The sequence below is a fragment of the Thalassophryne amazonica genome, chromosome 15, assembly GCF_902500255.1.
Source record: "Thalassophryne amazonica chromosome 15, fThaAma1.1, whole genome shotgun sequence".
NCBI lineage: Eukaryota > Metazoa > Chordata > Actinopteri > Batrachoidiformes > Batrachoididae > Thalassophryne > Thalassophryne amazonica.
In genome coordinates this window covers 7,454,158-7,473,482 of record NC_047117.1, presented here as the reverse complement: position 1 = coordinate 7,473,482, position 19,325 = coordinate 7,454,158, and positions in this window count along the sequence as shown.

Here is a 19,325-nt window from a genome sequence, read left to right as displayed (position 1 = left end):
AGGCTTAAAACTTTCCTTTTTGCTAAAGCTTATAGTTAGGGCTGGATCGGGTGACCCTGAACCATCCCTTAGTTATGCTGCTATAGACGTAAACTGCTGGGGGGTTCCCATGATGCACTGTTTCTTTCTCTTTTTGCTCTGTATGCACCACTCTGCATTTAATCATTAGTGATCGATCTCTGCTCCCCTCCACAGCATGTCTTTTTCCTGGTTCTCTCCCTCAGCCCCAACCAGTCCCAGCAGAAGACTGCCCCTCCCTGAGCCTGGTTCTGCTGGAGGTTTCTTCCTGTTAAAAGGGAGTTTTTCCTTCCCACTGTAGCCAAGTGCTTGCTCACAGGGGGTCGTTTTGACCGTTGGGGTTTTACGTAATTATTGTATGGCCTTGCCTTGCAATATAAAGCGCCTTGGGGCAACTGTTTGTTGTGATTTGGCGCTATATAAAAAATTGATTGATTGATGATGATGATCACGATGGTCCAGTACAGCGTCTGTAAATTGGGTGCTGCTCTCCTTATGCTCTCCTTATCTTCTTCACATATGTACCAAGACTATGTCTGACACATAACAAATGCAATATGCTTCTGTCTTCTTCCTATCAGGCACTTAAACAGGTCCGATGCAAAAGAGTGAGGGGTTGAAAGACCCCTGCTTTCCAGCTGGAATGAAGATCAGATTTTAAAGTAATTTGTAAAAACATTTTTGCATGTAATAATAATAATCATGAGTGAATTTATTGTAAGAAATAAAATGTCATTCAATCAGTATCATTAAATTTTCTAGTTTTACTACTACAATGCTGCTTTAAGTGGAAAAAAATAGTTTATTTTGCAAAAAAAAATAAACATTATAGAGCAGCTTGGACTGAAAATATTTTTTTCTTAATTCCTAACAGAGCTATTAGATTGTCAATCATATCCTTTGGATTGACTGAAATGTGTTTGCAGTGTGCTCTGTGTAACTGTAACATCTAGAAATATAAAAGTGTCACATCAGGACCAAGAATCTGCAGTAAGTTAATAGTAACTAACTTAGATTGGGGGCAAAAAACAAAACAAAACTGTATTTTCAACAACCAGGAGACGAAACAATTGTTTTTATATTCCTGATTATGAAATTATGTAATTATACCTGAAGCTTCAAACAATTATTGATACAGATGGAGGTCAGGTTAGGTCAAGTAGCATGTGCTCATGCTGCATGTCAGTAAGTCCACTTCATGATAGACCCACCAGCAGTCCATCCCGACCTCTCACATGGAGCCAAGTATGTAGCACATGTAAAGCTGCATGTCAAAATTCAAACAGCGACAGAGCAGCGCTCTGGAAACCTCAGATTTACAGACACAAACAGCATCCACTGTTAATATCAAACTGTGCTCGGACAGGTGCATTGATGGTCTTACCTGTACGCACACACCGTGGTGATGTCAGCCAGGACAACCAGACTGCAGCAAAAAGAGAAGAAGAAGAAGTACAAATGGTTTGTGAGAGAGAGGCAGTGCTAAATAAATTGATCCTGCAGTACAGCCATAAATACTGGAACAGTGTCCATGAAAGTTTAATTAATCACAAAAGTGAGGAGCTAAAAAGTTTGACTTTGGAGTTTATGTTCGCCAGCTGAGCAGTGATGTACATTTCCTATCTGCTTTATAGATCAAAGAGGAGGAGGACTGCGGATGTGCAGAGAGAAGATGGATGATTGAATGTTATCCGAACGCTGTCCGGGGTTATCCAAGGTGACTTAAAGGACCTGCCAAAGACCACACGTCCTAAAACTCCCGGCAGCAAGGTCCAATTTCCTAATTAGTAAACAACTCACCTGGCCAAAGCAATTAAAACAGCGAAAGATTTGCATACAAATAATTTTTTTTCCACTTTGCTACTGCCTACAATTAATGCTTATTTTTTAAAAAAGCTGTTCAAAGCACAAATGAGAAGGGGTGTGTTTTCTGCTATCGTACATGGAAACATCTTCAGCTGTTGAATGGAACGACTTTAGGAAAGTAATTTGGGCCACTGTCCAACTGCCTACAGGTCAAATACCAGCTTGCAAAATGAAGGCCCTGTAAATAAACCGATAACGGACTTTATTGCCTCTGCTGCTCGTTCCGTAATGACAGAAAGCCTCAGCCATAACAAAACACTTCTATTAACTTCCCTACTCAAGGTTTATCATCTTTTTAAGCCTTTTAATTCAGTTTGTTCTCATAAATGTTGAGTGTAAAAAGCATGATTAAGAACAATGTACAAATCATACCTAGTGTGACCTTTAAGAAACCCATTCCAGTTGTCTCCTCAATAAGCTGCATTTAAAAACTGGAATAGAACCCCAATTCCCATAATTTAACACTGAAGAAACTTATTTTTAAACAGGATGCAATGGCAGACACCAAGTGGGATGAACATAATAAACATCTATATATAAACATCTATATATATATATACACACACACACACATATATATATATGTGTGTGTGTGTGTGTGTGTACACACACACACACTAGCTGAGTTCCAAAATTCAGTGGAGTCCCCCATGCCCCAATATCTAACTGTTGCTTCTGCAACCTGGATTGCAATCTGGATCCGGATCACCTCCAAAGTTTCAGTGGAGTCTTCCATGCCCTTATATCTATCTGTGGTGAAAACCTGGTGAGAATCCGTGAAGTAGTTTTGATGTAATCCTTCAAAGCGTATATAAAGTGAATCTCGATTCAGAACCCAGATTCGGATCTGGATCACCTCCAAAATTCTGGGGAGTCTTCCATGTAATGTGTATCTGTTGTGCAAATTTAGTGAGAATCCGTGAAGTAGTTCTGATGTAATAATTCAACATGTATATAGAGTGAAATCTTGATACAGAATCCAGATCGGATGCAGATCCAGATCACATCCAAAATTTATTGGAGTCTTCCCTGGCATAATATGTATATGTGTTGAAAATTTGGTAGTAGTTTTGACGTAATCTTTCAAAGCCGATATAAAGTGAATCTTGATCCAGAATTCAGATTCGGATCTGGATCACCTCCAAAATTCAGTGGAGTCTTCCATGCCCTAATATCTATCTGTGGTGTAAATTTGGTGAGAATCTTTGAAGTAGTTGTTAAGTAATCATTCAAAGTATATACAAAGTGAAATATTGATCAAGAATCCAGATTCACCTCCAAAATTCAGGGGAGTCTTCCGTGTCTCCGTGTATGTGTGGCTCCTGCGTCAGGATCCTCCCACTTCCAAAGACATGCAGGTTAGGTGAATTGGTGTCTCAAAATTGTCCGTATGTCTGTTGTATGTATGTTGCCCTGGGCACCAGTCTATCGCAGGGCCACATATAGACAGACAAACACATTCACACCTACGGTCACTTTTAAAGTGTCCAATTCACCTAACATGAATGTTTTTGGATGTGGGAGGAAGTCAGAGCAGGAGGGAACCCAAACATACAAGGGAAGAATATGCAAACTCCACACAAACAGGCCCCAGGTGGGAATTGAACCCCTGACCTTCTTGCTGTGAGGCAACAGGGCTAACCACTAAGCCACCATGCTACCAGGTATAGAAAAAGAATTAATGAATTTTGCAAAACAAAATCACTTTTAAATACATACTACAATAACACTTTGAATCACATCTGTTAACTGAAAAATAAGCCAAGACGAGGCCCAAAGCAGGGACATTTCTGTACTCTAGGACTCTCATTAATGCATAATGACATTCTATGCATTTGTTTTGCTTGTGGCATTTTATAGGCTACTCACACTAACAGTGGTGGCCACAGTTCCGCTAATTATCGAAGATCATGTTTTCATTATTGCATTAGCTTTTCAGATAACTTTGAAAATGTCATCGGATTAATTATCTTTCAATAAGTTTTGGGATAATTTTTAGACTGCTAACATATTTTTGCAGATGTGGTAAACAAAGCTGAATAGTTACAAACACCTATAAAATCTAAAATCAGTTAAGTACCTACCTGTTAAATGTTTTATAGTAGATGTGCAGTTCTATCCTCTAAACAGAGAAGAGCTGGTTCTAGAAGAAACCGCTCTATTCTCTGCAGGCACAGGAGAACTGGTCACAAAAAAGAAAAAAGCTCATTTCTTTTGACCCCATACTGATACACTGGCAATATCACCCAAGTCATCCAGAGGCATACATTTTTAACTTGTGATTAAAATTTTAACCAAACTAATTTCTGACAAGTTATTTAAATTAACATCACGTCTGAAGTTTTATAAAGTGAAAATATCAGATATATGTTTTAGTTTTAACGTAGTGCACTAATTTTGAAGGTTTTAGTTTGGACATGCTGTGCCCATGTGCATTATGGGTACTTCAGTACATTCACGACAGGAGAAATGCATTTGAGACGCTTTGATCAGGCACCACACGGACAACAGCATTAAAGTCTTTGTATACGAGGTCTGTTAGAAAAATATCCGACCTTATTATTTTTTCAAAAACCATATGGATTTGAATCACGTGTGATTATATCAGACATGCTTGAACCCTCGGGGCAATGCGAGAGTTTTTTCACGCCTGTCGGTTACGTCATTCGCCTGTGGGCAGTCTTTGAGTGAGAAGTCGCCCACCCTCTCGTCGTTTTTTCATTGTTTAGGAATGGCTCAGAGACCGCTACTTTGTTTGATAAAATTTTTTAAAAAAACTGTAAGGCACAACTGAGTGGACACCATTCGATAAATTCAGCTGGTTTTCGGTAAAACTTTTAACGGCTGATGAGAGATTTTGGTCTGGTAGTGTCGCCATAAGGACGGCCCACAGCGCCTGACGGCGATCTGCGCTTCGAGGCGGCAGCGTCTCGCCGTTTCAAGTTGAAAACTTCCACATTTCAGGCTCTGTTGACCCAGTAAGTCGTCAGAGAACAGAGAACTTGAGGCATGAGGAGTTTATTCGGACATTCCATTGTTAACGGACATTTTGTAATGAAAGAACGTGCGGGCAGAGTCGCATGTCGGGCCGGACCCGACCGCGGGGGTCGCCACAGGAAAAACACCTCCGTGTTGGAAACCTTAACGGGCAAGTTGGAACATGCCCAAGCTGTTAAACAATTTCTCAGTTACTCACTTGTTGAAAGCCATCAAAAGCCGCCTGAATTTTACAAATGGTTTTCAACACGGAGGTGTTTTTCCTGTTGCGGCGCACACAGATTTGCGCGCACATCTTTCATTACAAAATGTCCTTAAACAGTGGAATGTCCGCATAAAGTCCTCATGTCGGCCTCTTCTGAATCTTCTCTGTTCTCTCACGACATCCTGGGTGAATTAAGCCTTAAATTAGGATGTTTTCAGGTCAAAACAGGCCGACGACAGCGCCTGGAAGTGCTGTGCGACGTCCCGCTCCATGGGAAGTCCTTACAGTGACAGAAACACCCCATAATCTCTCATCAGCCTTTAAACTTTTCACCGAAAACCAGCTAAATTTCTTGAATAGTGTCCACTCGGATATTCCTCACAGGTCCAGAAAAAATTTTGATAAAGCAACGCGCGCCGTCTCGAGCAGCGTGTGAAACAAAGGAATTCACACGAGAGGGCTTAACCACATCTCACTCAAGGCCTGCCCACAGGGAAATGACGTCACCGACATGTGTGAAAAAACTCACACTTGCGCACGAGGGTTCAAGCATGATTGGTGTAATCGCACGTCATTCAAATCCATATAGTTAAAAAAAAAATAAAAGTGTCGGTTTCTTATCTAATAGACCTCGTATTATGTCTAAAACCCTCGTGAATATATTCTCTGGGTTTATAGACGTTGTTATTGTGTTTGTTTTAAGTAAAAATGCCAGAAGCAGCTCAGGTTGCTTCTCCATTATTTTCAATTGGAATCATTGCAATTGATTCCTGTTTGCTATTAGAGTCCTGCTTATGTCAAACACTGTCTGTCGTCTTTGTTCCAGAGTAATATATATAAGATGTCTGAAATTCAGTTTGCGTTTATTAAATTTCATGCATCTTAAACATAGCAGACACAGATTATCTGGAATTTTGTTTGGCAACTTTTCACAGTCTCTACTGTCATCTACTGGCCAGTAGTGTTCATGGCAGTATTCGCCCTAGTACTGAGCATCCAGTAGTTGGCAGTGTTCTATTTATTTTGACACCGGTTATATCAGACAGTTATCTAATTACAACTTGGCTTTTTTTTTAATGCCTTTTTATTTACAAATAAAAAAATGGCATATTTTACAAAAACACATTTATCTGTAAAGACCAACACAACACACCTCACATGTGTTGGTTTACATAAAATGAATGAGTCAACCAGTCAGTGTTAGCGGAGGCACATTTTACCCATAATCCTTTGCCATCTATCTGTGTTTGTTACAAAACTTCAGAATTAGTGCATTATTCAACATTAAAAGATATATGTTATATTTTAACTTGTACAAATGACAGAATTGACATTAATGGAGTTATTCTATCAGTATTAATTTTATTTATAAATCAAACCATAAGTCAGCACTGCTTTATTTTCCAAGACCTCTGCCTCACAGCAACACTGTTACTGAGTAGAGAGTTGAGCTTCACTGCTCCTTTCAACTGCTTTGCTGCTGGAAGCTATGTAGCAAACAGGAGCTTCCAGCAGTGGGAAAGGCACTCGAAGACAGAAGTGTTGACTCATTGTTTGGGTCTGTTGTCTCCTTTGATGCTACCAGAAGTGACTGTGGTGTTAAAACTCAAAATCAGGTTGTTAATAGTTGCAAGTGTACCGCAGACAATACTAATACAATAACAAGCTTTTGGAGGGCAGTATGCATTTTCAGAGCCCTGACGTCCATGCCGTCGCCCAAAATATTCGCCCTCGTCTAACTCGGCGAATATCTGTCGTTGCGGGCAACAGCATAGACGGAGGGACTCAGAAAATGCCTACCGCACGACAAATCCATGTTATTTGCATTATTATCACTTACTGAGATACACAATATGTGGGATCACTAACAATTTTCAATGTCATTTCAAAACGCAGGACACCCAAGCAAATGCATACATAAAAAGTTGGCTCACTTTAACTTTTGTCGTGTTGGCTGGCACGCACTGCTTTCCAAATTCGGCAGGGCGTCCTCATCAAGCTGATTGCTTTGGCTGCTGTTCATTGTCGTACTATCCATGAGAAAATCATCCGGAATATCCATATTGGGACCAACACACACTTCTCGCCTTTTCATCTTTTCCTCTGCAGACAGTTCTTGGGCTGCGCGTTATGACGTCACCAGTTTACGCACAACGGGCGGGTATCCGAATACCCGCCCGCTGTGGGCAGCTGCGGGCGGGTACAGCCAGGTAGCGTAAATGTAAATTTATGCTACCGGCCCAGCAACGCCTCAGTAAGTGATAATAATTGAAGTTATCGGTTATCTGTATCTTCCGATAAATTTTTGAGTGGTTTATCGGTTTAGCTTTATAAAAGATAACTTTTCAGGTAGCTCATTATCTGTTATCAAAGCTAATTTTTTGGCTAGCTGTGCCCACCACTGCAAACTACTAAATATCAAGCTTGTTTCTTCTCATTTCTTGCAGCAGAAGTTCTATTTTAGAACTGCCAAAGGATTTGTCCCCCCCATTGTCCGGTGCTCCACTGTCTTTATAACTGCCTTTAAGCATTTTCTGTCAACTTCACATTACATACAAGGGACATACAACGGATGTTTACTTGTGCTAATTAATTCAATTTAGGAACACAGAGGGATTCATCATTATATGTATAAACTTGCAAACAATTTGGCAGTTTATGAAGATGTTATGAATCAAAGACAATGGCTTTTCTTCATAACTTTCTTAAGAACAAATTTAAGAAAAAAATTAAAAACATATCAGTGTATCAGGCCCCATGGCTTTATCCAACACCGACCCCATACAACCTTGAGAAGTCAAAGATGTTGGCCCACTACACACAGCCTTCCACAGTGACTTGATATGAATTCTAGCAACTGGTTGATGATCTTAGGATGTCCCACAAAACACCCCAAGCAACCATAGAGAAACACAGCTTAAAACCCTTAACTATCTGAGGATGATGAACATGCCAGTGCATCCAAGTCTGGTTTTAATCATGTTTATATTAATAAATCAGCAACACAATATCACAGAGACTTCACTCGACCACTTCCTGGAACTACAGTGTCACCTCTAGTTTGAATGCCTTTTCTTGATAATCTTTGCCTCACAGTCAAATCTAGAGCCCAGAAAATGTCACATGGATTTGTCTCACACTCATCCATCTTAATGTTTCAAGAGGCTTATTGACAGCACATGTCAATCTGTTCAGGAGTCAGACACCCTCACACCGTCACTAAACCCTCATAAATGCAACAAAAAAATCTCAGTCCTCTCAGCCTGGAAACACTTTTTACTTTTAATTTAGAGACCTACAGACAGAGCATACTGTCATAAAAAATATAAACACGTGTACCACAAAAATAATGCATATTTTGCAATAACAGACTTAAATAGTTCCTGATGTTTTTTGGAGCAGTGCCACAGCCCCTTGGAAACTACTATCATTTTCACAAATATCCACTGATAAGCTATCACAATATTTAATTTTATAACTTGAGAGCCAGTGAAGTCTGGAATTGATATCATTTAAGCTCAATTGCTGGTGAAAATACAGTGGAAATATCTAACACTTTAAATCAGCAGAGGGCACAATATAATGGAGACCTAATCTGGGTATATCATGTCACCTCTGTTCCAAACAGACAAAAACGGGATGTACATTGTTGATTTATGATAATACAATCTCTACCAATGTATTATTTAACTTTTCCCCATGATATAGTGTTACAAAATACAAAGAAAAATCATAATATACTGCAATACATTGGGTAGCGTAGTGTGGACTGTGTGTACACTGATCATCCAGGTACCATTCAACTGCTACTGAGTATTTAGACATACTACAGCCAGACAGGTATCTTAAAGCACACACCTGCATTTGAACCCCGGTCTGTATGTTGGTAGTCCAACAACTTCCCCACAGAGCCACCTGTTATCTTTGGTAAAACTCACAAATTGCTGAAAATTAGATGAACATAAACTGGGTGGTGGACTGACGTTTTGCTGTCAAAATGCTGATGTGACTGTGGCCAAGACTGTGAAATTCACAGCGAAGAACTGCTCAGCTCCTTTTATATCAATCCAGTAAAATGAGATAGAAATTCTGTGAGAAAAGCATCTAAATCACAGCAATGCAACTGAATCCAGTGCCTCATGCGAAGTACTTCATTATTTCATAATTGCAGTGGATTGTGTACTTCAGCAGTATTTCATCAAACAGCTGAGCAGAGAGGACTGAGCCAAATTGAATTGATGGAGAGATGGAGTAAAGACACAAACGAGATGATGCGAGAGGAGACGCAAGCAGAAGCTGAAGTCGAGGAGAAAAAGGGAAAAGTGATAAAAGCTAAACTACTTAATGACAGCGATAATGAGGGAGAAAGAGATGATGGCAGAGGTATAGGTGGAGAAGGCTGTTCTGTCAGAAATGATCAAAAGAAGTTTTATGGGAAAGGTTTAAAGGGAAAGTTGTAACAAAAGTGTGTTACTTCTCACAGCAAAGTCATGAAAACGAAATGTAAGAAGTCCCTGAAACACAACATAAAGAATCATTTCTCACTCGGTTGTCCTACGATTATGAGCCCATCATCTCTCCCACTCATTTCACTCACTTTGGTTTCTGACATCTCCTGTTTTCTCTCTCTCGACTCCTGTCACCATCATCTTCCTCCATCTTGGTCTCCAAAGATTTTTGTTTTCATCTGGAGTCAACAAACCTGCTTTGCTCGTTCTGCTCTGCTGGGGTTGAAAAATTAATTTCAAGTCCCATTATAGAAACAAGCTGGCAGATGGTAATCAAGATAAATCTGTGCCGGCTTGACAATATCAGTGCAGAATCTGGATTGTTCACTGAATCCTTAGGAGCCAGCAGAGTGTTTGAGAACAGAGATGAGGCGCTCCCAAACTTCTTATCTTATCCTGTGTGCAAAAGTGGAAGGAATCATCCACCTGTGGCGATAGTTTGGATTATGGAAACAGAATCCTAATGGGACAAATTACACAGACACACGATAAGACGGCATCTGGATACAGGAGCCACGTCGAGAGGATGAAAAGGGCCCAACAGCAAACCGGAAGCTTAAATATGGTTTGTGTTGTTTGAGACAAGCAATCATAGAAAAGTCCAATATTGAATCATTTTTGTTCCAACATGGTCTAAGGATGCTCATACTGATCAACTATAACCAAATATTTTATGGAGAAGTCAGTGTATGTATGTATGTCTGTATGTCTGTAGTGTAATATGTTATATATGTGATCTATGTAACATAATATGTTATATCTTATGGAATAGGCATCTGTAATGTCCAAGTACTTATGGTCCTCCCTTTCTTCTGTTCATCCTTCCTTCACTTCTTTTCTTCTTTTTCTATCTGTCTGCACTGTCCAAACACTTAACAAACATTAGCTTCTGTCAAGGATTTTATATAGTTCATGCTTATATTATCATTTATTTCCTTTTATGACTATGTGTACTTTTCCTCTTTGTGAGAAGAGGATGATTTAAAAAGAAAAACTTGTTTGTCTGCATTCTTCATGATTGAGCAAACTGTTTTTTTATTATGCAGAAATGCCTTATCCCGTTTTGACAAGCCACAAGACTCATGTTGCAGGAATGGAAGGTTCCAGCCGCTACCTTGCTTTGCTATCTCCCCCATGCAGACATGACTCATGTGTATCCTCTCCCTGACTGTCCTTGTTTGTTTTTTCTCATGTTGGTGAACTAAATAAAAAGCCGAGCCAGAGGAGGAGATTTTAGGAGAGCTTTGGAGCTGAGCACGTACAAGCTGCTACTGCCCGCTCCTACTCTCCTCCTCTGCGCAGAGCATAAAATATATTTGCATCTCTCTGACTGGTTTCTTTACAGTGTATGTGCCTCTCATTTCTTTAAAACAGGGTGCAGACCCAACAGCTTCTGATGTTAAAGAGACAAAAGTGTGACCCAGTCAAGATCAAAGTTCAGTGAGAAAGATGAAAGATGACTTTAATGTGATTCAGTTCAATCTTTGATGCCACTATTGCTTTACTCAAAGCCAATTAAAGCATTTGTTGCCTAGCGATCATTTACCTAACAACCGGAGGGGGATGGGGAAATGTTCAAATAATTATGGACTTGAGTGTTTTTCAAAGCAGAGTGGGATGGGGCGGGGGGGGGGGGGGGGGGGGGGCCAAATGTCTACTTGTGAAGTAATCACAAGTAGCCATTTGTGGTTACTTCACCATTGACAGTGGTTAGATGCGACACAAGATGTGGATCCCAGCTATCACCCAGGTACCCTGCTATTACTCTCTATTTGTGCAACATACACCAGACTGTAGGCCAATGGAAGATTTTCATCCTGTTTACATTTTGCTGGTCTCTGCCACTAAATCATGCTATATCGTGATGCATCATCGTGGTACAGAAGGGTCCAAGTTCTCCATGACCATTTTTAACATGTCTTGTTTGTTTTCTGACAGCATTTTCTTGGTGATATCTAAGAGAAAAAAATGGTCACAATCCAGCAAGATGCTGTCACCAATGCAACGTTAAGCCCACCACCACAGAAAAACCACAACAGGATGTGCTCAAGAACAAGTTACAACAGACATTTTCCCTTTTTGATATTTAACTATGAAAATTTGTAGCATGTTGTGTATTTGTAGGAGACTGTGCTGTGCTGTCCCTTAAAACACACAAACCACAGCTGTGTCATGGTGGAGTTGTTTCACCCTGTGGCTTGTCGTACCAGCATCCAAACACATTTGTGACATTTTGTATTGATTTCATGAAAGTTTGTGGTGATTCTTGCTGAACTTTGGTTATACATAGATGAGGTCATGGTAGCATCATTTTCAAGCCAAAACGTCAAGAGTTATCATGACCTCAAGCTCCTGGAGATTCAGCTGGGTGATCCGGACAAGTCATGAAAGTGGAAACCCTGCTGAAGGGAAAACCACTTTTCTGAGTCCTCTTCAAGAGGTATACGTGGAACACCATCTGATAGGGTCTATTTGTTGGCTCATGTCGATTAGGACAATTGGAAACCCATTCAAAGCAGGTCGAAGGTCAGTCCTAATGTTGCACCAAACTGACGTGTAGATACATAAACTAAACAAAAGGTAGCCAATGGTTGTACACAGTATCAACAAATAGAGGATCGATCCATGTATTTGAGACCAGAACTGATCTTTTAAATAATTAACATTCAATAACATCTAACCACTAATTTTTGCCAGCATCCAAAAATCTTAACATCGGGTGTTTTAGTCACATTTGATAAATGCTTCCCAAGTGTCTTTCTTTATCTTTAATGTACCAGTAATCCTACAGATGTCACTAAAACAATATAATTAATCAGTATGAGCAAAAGCATGTTGACCAGTAACAGCAAAATCAAAGGAAATCTACAAAAAGAAAAAGTCCAAGCTGAATGCAAGTGAGAATCTATGAGTGCAGAGAAGCTGATAATTTAATCACAGATACTCTAGAACATCATAAACGTACAGTAGATTTTAGTTAGGCTCTATACTGCCTTGTTTATTTTGCATCATGTATTTATGAAGACCGAGCATTTATACTTTCAGCTCATTCTTTAGAGCAGCTTTGGTGTTCTTTGCTTAAGAGCATCGCTAAGGTGCACAGATACTCAAACAGACAATCTAACAAACTTCCAGTTACAACACCGTGTCTCAGCTCCACCGCCCAGCTCGATAGTTCACAGAGGATGGCAGTGATACCATTCAGTGTGGGAACAGATGTGTCTGGCGCTATGGGTGAATTGGCTGATGAGGCGCTGTGTTGCGGCAGCTATTTTCAATCAGAATGGCTATAAAAAATAGGTGCACTGGCTTGAGTCAGATCCAAACAGACTCTTTAACCTGCTGCCATCTGTCACTACCTGGATCGGCGGAATGACCAGCAAGCTTGGCCTCATAAAAGCACTTGATTATGTGTTCGGTAATTAATGGTAGCAAAGCTTCAGTGATGTTCACAAAATGTTCAGTCAGAAGTAGAAGACAAAAGAGAATAAGGCAAAGATGAACAGGAATACTTGAAGTACAGTGTCAGATAAAATCAGAACTGGTATGGTCAGAACAACGCGTATTCTAGACATTTCTTCACATTTACCCACTGGCACCAAAACAATGTGTCCACAGATGGGGCAGAGTCATTCATGAACATTCAAACCTTTGAACTCAACAATAATAATAATAATAATAACCCCTCCCTTAGCCTGGTTCTGCTGGAGGTTTCTTCCTGTTAAAAGGGAGTTTTTCCTTCCCACTGTCGCCAAGTGCTTGCTCACAGGGGGTCGTTTTGACCGTTGGGGTTTTTCCGTAATTATTGTATGGCCTTGCCTTACAATATAAAGCACCTTGGGGCAACTGTTTGTTGTGATTTGGCGTTATATAAATAAAATTGATTTGAGTTGATTTGAATAAGCTGTGAGTCATCAATGAGTGTGTCAATGAGTCAGTCTTTTAAATTCTAGTCATTAAAATATTGTTTTTAATCAAGAAACATGATGTCAAGCACACTGTTACAAGGGCACTTCAAAAAACCTTCAGCCTCACCCAGAAATCGACGCAGGATAAAGATTATTATGGACAACGCCAGTCAATCCTCTGCATGCCATCATCAATGACCAGAGGAGCCTCTTCAGCCACAGACTGCTCCTTCCCAAGTACAGGGCCAACAGACTAAAAAACTCCTTTGTCCCTCATGCCATTAGACTGTACAGCTCCTCACTCAGGGGAAGGAGGAGTAACAGGAAGACAGAGGACAGTATGTCCGGTGTTGCCGACCGAACGGTCCCCCTTAAAAATCTGTGCGCCCTGCCTTCACTGCGCATACGTCATTTCTGTGCATCAGCCACAGTTCACTGATTATCACCTTGTTTCTGCTTAAAACTGGACTCCAGTCATCATCTATCTCAGTGACAGATATCTGAAGCTTTTGTATAACAATCATTTCCACATAAATTCAGCATTATTTCATAATTAAAGACAGATGAAGTGATCAGAGCGCAGCAGTGAGACGAGCTGCTGCTGCTGCTGTGTTCACTGCACCTCCGTCATTTCAAAGCGTCAGTTGCGACTCACCGATTATCGCCTCGGTTCTGCTTAAAACTGACTTTAGAGAGATTTAAGAGGTTTTCCTTGCCATCTGATGGTTAATAATCTCTTTATTCCCTTTGATTGCTTTGGGTGTAGAGACTCAATCTCAGACGAGCTGCTTTGGTCCCAAATGACACATGCACAGTGAAGGCAGGGCGGACCTGTTTTTGCGGGAGACAGTTTGGTCTGCGACACCAGTATTTATATTATGTATCTATATTTATATTTGCAAACTGTTTTTCTTTTTTTACCTTCACTTTGCATAATCTAATCTTAACTTCAAGGCACTTGGCCCACCGATGTTCACACTTCCCTCTCCATTCATGGAAGAAGTTCACATCTTGACACTCCAGACTACTTTTGAAGTACCCTCATATAACCTAGCTAGCTAACAAATCTTCCTTTAAGCCCAGCAGAAGTGAAACATAGCCAGTGTATATGGTCACCTGTTAACATAAATGGTGAATAGCAGGATGAATGTGGCCACAGTGACTCAAGTGCAAAATCCACCATCAATCAACAACAGTGAGATTTCTCCAAGGCCACCCCTGGTTCTGGAAGTTTCCCCTCACACCTGTTTTTGATTTGCAGCTCATCACCTGGGTGTATTTAAGACTCACAGCGTGCTCTTGTCCCTCGCCAGATCGATGTGCCTTCCTTCCAGCTCTGTTTGTGTGTGTTTTTGCCTTGCCTCGATAGCCTCATCGTGTTTTTTTGACCACCTGCCTGTTTTACCTCGATCACGCCTAAGCCTGATGTTTTTTGGACTGCCTTTCTGTGTCCCAACTCCAGCAAACGAATCAAGTAAACGCTTTTAGACCACAGAGCTGTGTTTTTGTGTCCTGCATTTACGTATGTCCAGCCTGCTTTGCCAGTCAAACCTGATAGCAGTGTGACGTGGACCCTACCGACCAATAACGATTCATCCCAGCATGCCACAACGTGATTTCCACAGTCACTCCAATTTGTCATAATTTAATGCTTGGTCATGACCTCTTTGCCTTAATGAGTTGGGTAGCCCCGTCATGTCATTTTGTGATTCCTGGGGAAGCACGGCAATATACCACGGCATAATTTCTCTCCGATTACATACAGAATTATCTGCTTGACTCCAGCATCATCAATTGACACAGCAATGAAGATTAAGATTACGGTTTCCATGTGTCACGAAATACCACCAAGGGGCTTGATGTTCGGCCACAGCAACAGTTTTGCTTCAAACTGTGATTAGTTGGGAGTGAGAATGTGTTGCCTGATATCAGCCAGACGTCATCAGGACTCACCGCATGTCAGATTGGTCTCCGGTTCTGTGACCATCGTGGTGTTAATTCCAAGCTCTGCGTAATTTGGCGCTTTAGTCCAGCCATGGTAAGTGGAGGTTTTCTGGGATAATAAGACCCTCATAGACAGCATGGATGAGTAATCTGGCTTTACCATAAACTTAAATGTGTGATTGATTGCACTTCAGGGCAGGGTGCACAGGCGAGATCCGAGGATCAGTTTGTGGAGATGTTGTTGAGCTCTGTTAGGCGTAATGGGAACCAGTGACCCGCTTCAACCATCACTGATGGACAGATCGATACTTGGTGAAACAATTGAAAGCAGAGCATGTTTGTGCGTGCTCCAGTGTGTAATATGCTGCAACCTCTCCAACTCAACCCATCCACCTCCATTCGATGTGTCATCTATTCTCATTTGCCCTCCTCCTTCTCTCCCTTCAGCCACCTCTCAACTCATTTCATCTCTACTCCTTAGTTCACAGCTGTTTGTCCTCCTTATTGTTCAGTCTCTTCTCTGCCTCCACCCTGTTGCGCCATTTTAAACCCATCACCTCCGCTTCCTTGCCCCCCTCTTTTGTAATTACTTCAGCTCTACCTCCAGCTCTGTGCTTCCTGCACTTTCACTTCCACCTCTTTCCGTTTCGTCATTTCTCCGATTTGTCACTGAAACCCTCTTGCGGCTCCCCCTTCGTTTTTGTTTTGCAAAAAGAACGTCTGGCATGACTCTGTCCAGAGGGAGCTGCCAGGCAGACTCCAAACCATATGTTACCAGAAGAGAGGAGGCGGAAAGGGAAAGGAGGAGAATAATGTCCACACTGGAAGGAGTGAGTGATGGAGATACTGGAAGACTTTGCTGCAAAGGTGAGTGAGTTGGAGTGTAGGGTATTTGTAACATGAAAATTCAGTAAGGTATATCTTCTATTATACATTCCAAATCTAAGGTGGAACTCTACTAGTGTATACTAAGGTACACTTAAATATCTTTAAAAAAAAAAAAGAAGAGCAGAGCCACTTAGGTGCCTGGTCTTGAGAACCATGGGTGGTTCTGACACTGGACACATGCTAACAGGTTTTAGGGAGAATCAATGAATATCTGACATGACATCCTGGTAAATATAGGTGAATACAGGTCCTCTGTCAGAATATCTACCCTGTAATATCCTCACATTTATTAAATAGAATGTAGTACATATCAATATGCTCAACCAAATGGCTGAAGTTGACCATTAAAGAGTTAATGGACAACCAACAGCTATAATTGTACTGATTTCAACATTAACCCTTTGTGATGTCATATAGTTCTAATGTTGAGACAGAACTTGAACAAAAAAAAACTGTCTTAAGGTAAGAGAAGATCCTGATTGGCCTGAAATTGTAATTTATTTCCCCTCTTCAAATGATGCTCTCTGATATCTCCACATATTTTCTTGAAAACCACCATTTCTTGACAAATCTCAAAAAGAAAAAAATAATAAAATAAAGAATGGGTGGATGTTAGTCACATGTTTCATGGCCCTCTTTTGGATGGCAGAGTTATTATTTATTTTGGCTGCTGCAGATTGTGCCCAGAGTCAGCACAGTGGACCCATTATCGATCCACATGTTGATTTGACACCAGTGTTTTATGCCAGATGGCCTTCCTGCAACACCTCCAGATGGTCAGGGTGAATGTGGAAGATGTTGCCTTGAACAGAAGACATTCTGTTTGGACGTCAGTCCACAGTGCTGGTAGACTGAAGTTGTGGAGTCTATATGACTTCACACATATGGTTGCATGCATATGTAGCAAGGTGGATTCCACATTGAACTATCTCCTACCAGCTTGGCAAGCAGGAAGTCCCCTTTGAGCTGACCTGGTAGAGCATTGCCCTCATGAGCAAGGAGTCTGGTTTTTGAATCTCACAGAAATATATTATTTGGTTACAAACTGCCATTGCTGCCAGGATGTGACAGTTCTGAATTTCAAACAGCACCCATGTAGACCTCCCACATTGAAGCCCTGAAAGGATTCCTGAAATGTATAAATTTCCGATTCCATCTTTCTTGACAAGAACTCTTGATCCCCACAGTCTGCAGGCCTCACTCGCAGGGCTTCATCCTGGATACCTCTGTCTGTAGGCACGCCCAGTTTGGAAAAGGCCTTGGACTAAATCGAGATACAGGTGGAAAGATGATATATGGCATTCAGCCAGGGAATGTCTCAGGATCTCCAAAGAGCAGCTGGAGAACATGGTTTAGGATAAGGAGAGTCGAGCTGTTGCTTGTCCTGTCATCACTGCAAACTATCCCCAGATAAGCATTTCAAAACAGATGGTTGGTTCAAAAGTATGAGATAAAACACATCAATTTATTCAATTTATAATGTGCCAACTCACAACATTGTCTCAAGGCGCCTCACATAAAAACAATTTTAAAACAGATTTAAAAAAATTAAAAATTAAAAATCACAATTTAAAAGACACGAGTAAATAAAAGGCAAATAGCACAATAAAAATTGTAATGACATAAAATGTTAATCATAAGCATGGGAGAACAAGTATGTTTTGAGCCTAGACTTAAAAGTGTCCACAGAATCAAACTGCCTCGCTGAGACAGGGAGACTGTTCCACAGAGCAGGGGCCAGGTAAGAGAAGGCTCTTTGACCTGTTGACTTTTTCTTCATCCTAGGAACACAAAGCAGTCCCGCATCCTGCGAACGCAGAGCCCGGGCCGGTACATAGGGTTTCACCAAATCAGCCAGTTAGCAAGACGCAATCCATGAAAAATTTTGTAGGTTTGTAATAACCTTAAAGTTTGTTCTCACAGAGACAGGAAGCCAGTGAAGAGATGTCAGAATGGGGGTAATATGGTCAAACCTTCCTCTTCGTGTCAGAAGTATGGCAGCAGCATTCTGAACCAGCTGGAGACCCCTAATGCTGGACTGCGATAACCCTGAAAACAGGACATTGCAAACACATGACTGGCTGAGGGAGATAATTATGCTTCATCATATTCTTTGATTTATATTCCACTCCACAGAGCCCTTTTACTCTTAGTATTGCTGCATCCATATTAATGAATACAGCGGGTAATATTTTTTACTGAAAAAACCCACTCAGGCTCCACAGACGTGATGCTTCACACCAATCATTGTGCTTGTGTCTTGCTATGCAAAGACTTTGAAAAACTTTAATTGCGCATTCTGATAGATATGCAAGTTCACACATGCTACTGGAATTGTAAATAATTTTAAACCATGAAAAACTCCATAAACACACTTAATTCAGTCACTGTCATTAGTGAATATCAGTGTGATCACTGTTCCGCTGTAAAGCACTGCTTGTCTTTCATCTCTCTGACTCATCATTAGCTCTGCTGGGTTGCCAGTGGGGCAACATAAGTCATAACACTGATGATGCACGTCCTCAAACTCTGACAAATAAAATTCATGCGCCATCACGCTTAAGCCCAGACAAAACACGTGTGCACACCAGCATACAGTGAAGACGACAGCAGTGGCCTTGTTGCCTGGAAACAAAGCTTAATAGAAATCATTTCTTTAAGCAAAGTGGTGACTAGAAAGTGAGAGGTGCTGGAACTACAAGTGATGTTTATGCACAATGGCATGACTTAAACGTGTGCAAATGTGTATTCTACAACAATTCTGACATTGCACTATGTTGCTTTGCCACATCCTGAATATAGTGGTACCTACATTGTTAAATTCTGCAAATTGTCAGGATCTACACAACAAAATTACTGCAAGGGGCAAAAGGTAGACCAGCGTTTGGTATTGTCAGATCAAAGTATTAAATATAGTACTCTATGGGGGTATAACAATTAACTGACATGAAACAATTTTGTTGTACTAGATATGACTACATCAACAACTGC